Source organism: Drosophila persimilis, unplaced genomic scaffold (assembly GCF_003286085.1).
Source record: "Drosophila persimilis strain 14011-0111.01,24,50 unplaced genomic scaffold, DperRS2 tig00000579-arrow-pilon, whole genome shotgun sequence".
Lineage (NCBI taxonomy): Eukaryota > Metazoa > Arthropoda > Insecta > Diptera > Drosophilidae > Drosophila > Drosophila persimilis.
In genome coordinates, this window is record NW_020825322.1 from 2,270,594 (window position 1) to 2,274,338 (window position 3,745).

Here is a 3,745-nt window from a genome sequence, read left to right on the forward strand (position 1 = left end):
GAAGGAACGATAAAGATATGGGGAGATCTTAGCTGAGTGAAAATTGAAATATTACGTATACGCACAATTGCACATACAAGGGCATACATGTATTCATGTATGTATCTGAGTGGAAAAGATAACATTAAGGGTTTTTGAACACCCTTTTTGTACACTATTCCCTTCCAATAAAGATCAGTTGACATAAATATATCATAGGTATATGGCAGCTGTTTGGGGAACAACAGTTGCTGGTAATATTGTAAGAGTACAGGATAGATAGATGATAGATAAATGATTTTATTGGCTAGATTATTTCTGATAGTCTTCAGAGAGGAATCTATTATCTTGGACAAAGTCCAGCCCGTGCCATAGCGTCCAATCTGCTGAGCCAAAGCCCATGGCATTTCTGGCTAAGCCCTTGCCGGCGAGTGTATCTTAAGTCGCTGGCGCTGTCTCCATGTTGACAAAGATTATGTGACAATAAGCTTAGATAATTCATTTGCTACGAGGAGCACATAAAGCAGCAGACACCCCCACAAACACAGCCACAGACACAGATCCAGCACACAGCACACAGAACACAGCCATGCCATAGAGGGGTGGCCGCAACAGCCAGAACATCCAGAACACCCAGCACCCAGCACCGAACAGAAGCAGCTGTCAGTTGTGTAAATATTTTGTGGCAAGAGTACAAATAGAAATGCTGTCGATAAATCGAAGCACATGACTAGCCTTGCATTAGCAGCTGCTAGTCTGCGGGTCGGTCTCTCAATGTAAGACCAAACAGAATTAGGGGGGATGCTGGCAGGCAGCTACTTAGACGAAGCCGAAGTCGAAGTCGAAGCTGAAGCAAAGGCTGAATCTGTCAATTACATTTCAATTACTTTGAGTTCGTGCCGAATGGAAATGAGTGCAAATGAACGATCAAATTAGTGAATGTCCCATGATTTGAGTCGATTTGCGTTCATGATGTTGGCTTTTTAGCTCATTTTCCAGTCAGTCAATAAGTGATCATTGAGTTAGCTCTCATATCCAACCGATTGACTGGCCTTTGGACTATAATCTGCCGTGAATCACTAATCAACAACGAATAAAGAGTGTGCACTTTATTGCTGGATTCTGGGGACCGACTCAGCCTTTTGTGCTATGTAATTGTACAGTCTTTGCAGAGGGTACAAAAGCGGAATAAAATGCATGCAGAAAACAAAGCTCAGTTGGAGCATTTCAACATTCTTTTCATTTAAATGTAAATTGTTGCAAAATGGCGACGGATACGGAGCCATGTGCTCCTTCTCCCTGCTTGAGGAAACATAAAAATTTGCATCAACTTTTTTCTGCGGCCACAGACAGCTGTAAACAGCTCTCTCCCATCCCAGCCCAGCCCAGCCCATCTTCTTCCAAGCCATTCGAATACCACATTTGAACAAATTTGCCTCAATTTGCCAATCAACTTGAATGACAAAGTTGTCGTGGAGTGTATGGAGTGTGTGGAGTGTGTGGCTCGGCCTTCTGGCTGTATGCAAATCCTTTAAGTGGCCATCGACGGAAATGTTGCACACACCAACAGTGAGACCGAAAAGTTTGAGCACTCAACAGGTGCAGATCTTATCAGGCAGCAAGCGCTGCCACGCTTATCCGACCCTAAAGATTTGTTCTGCCCAAAATATAAATTGGGAACAAAAAAGCGAATTCAAATGGATTTCCCAGTCGCTATGTCGCCTTTTAATTGCCCCTGTACGTCAATCATTTACTCAAGTGAGTAGAGTAGAACACTGTCATTGGAATTGGAATTGGTATTGGAATGGCAGTACAGTAGACACCGGTTATGTCACACGCCAGTCGAAGGCGCTCCTCGTGTCGGTTCCCAGTGCTATCTACTGTATAAATTCTACGTAGCTCTTGTCCCCAAATACCACCTACTTCTGGCATAAGTCGGCTGGTCGACTGGTCTCTATCGCACTAGAGACTCTTATCTTATCGAATGCTCGCCTGCTCGCTCGGCCACCTTCCCGTTCCCATACCCCTTCCCAGTCCCGCGGCCCAGTCGTCGATTATGAAACATTTCGCATTTCTGTTCTGTGATTAATTTTAAATAAAATAGCCCAGAAAAGTCACAGTAGATTAAAAATAAGTTTAGCACTCCATAAATGCACTCAGCACGCAGCGAAAGTGTTCCAAAAAGCACTACAGATGGATATACTCGGATATTGGATTCGAATGAAAAGCCAAATGAATTATCAACACACATAGCAGATGCTCCTTCCAGTTTACTGTCAATATACGAGCATCTATGGGTTTTTCAAGTGATTCTAATTTGAAGCATTTCCTGTAGATCGGTGGTATTCCTCGATTGCTGGGTGTCGGGTGGAAATCAAAGCTTGATGCTTTCAATAAACGCCTGTTGTCAGACGATTGGCAGGCACTGTGCAGCAGACAGGCATCTGTGCATCATCGTCATCATTAGCGATGAGCAGACGAGCAGACACTGCGGAAGATGAGTTTCTCGATACGCCTCTGGGGCAGAGTGACGCATTTAAGGACGCACTCATTCGATTGAGCAGCAGCCATTTACCGAGAAATTAAAAAAATGCTGGGTATGGGTAGGATGTCTGTGAGTGGGCTCTCGTTAATCATTAATATTTATGGGCTGTGCAAGTTAATATATGAAATTCGATACAGAGCGACTCGAAGCGGCAATAACCAATGACCAACCATGTCCAGCATCTGTATCCCCGACTAAGAATTCTCTTTGTTTTTGTTATATTACAGATGAAAGGCCCGATCCGATCCTCATCCCCAGTCCTGATCAACAAGTTTCGCTTACATGTTTTCTGTTCGGATTGCCTCGCTGTCAGGATATGAACAGTGAGTGTTGCTGGTGTGCATTCTGTGGGCACTCAGGCGAATCCTAACAACAACCCTAGCAAGTCAAATTATGCTCAAATATATTCAAATAAATGGAGGTATGTATTTTTGCTTATGCAAACGATGAAATCATAATATATTGCTAAATTGCTGGCATCATTTTTCTTGTTTTTTTTATATTGTTCCTTTTTCATTTTTTGTACGCATAATTTTCAACGGAAATCGAATCAAATGCAATCGAGTGCAAAATGATATGCGGCTTCAAGTGGGAATAGCAGGACAACGAGTCCTACATGTAATAATATGGTATAATATGTATTTATTTATGTTTCGTTTCGTTTCACCCTCAAAGTATGCAGGTGGCAACGTGGCAAGAGACTCTACCATTCAGAGAGTTTCATTTTGATTGTATTTTATGAAATATTAATTAAATAATTCCCTTTTACCGTTCTGAATTTCGCTTACCTTTTTGTGCGGTGGAGAGTTTCAGTTTCAGTTTCTGTTTCTTTGTTGCTGTTGCTTTAGGTGGAGTGTTGTTTTTGTTGGAACGGGAGTTGGGGGGCCCGGGCCGTTCGCCCACCAACCTGACTTACGGCACAATTTGTTTTAATTGCTTTTTAGCTTCAGCTTTTACTTGTGTTGAATTTTTTTGTAATTTTTTAATAAATTTTTTTTTGTTGTCTTGTTTCGGCTCTGTATTCTTTTGAATTTGTTACGTTTTATGTATTTATCTGCGAGTTTCAGGGTGGGGGGAACAGAGGAGCAGAATGTGGAAATTAACGCGCAATGCAAACAAAGAGTGGAATAAAACACACAGGGACCAGAGTCAGAGACAGATACGAGTACGAGAACGGGTACGGGTACGAGAGACACACAGAAATCAGCGAGTACCGAGCAC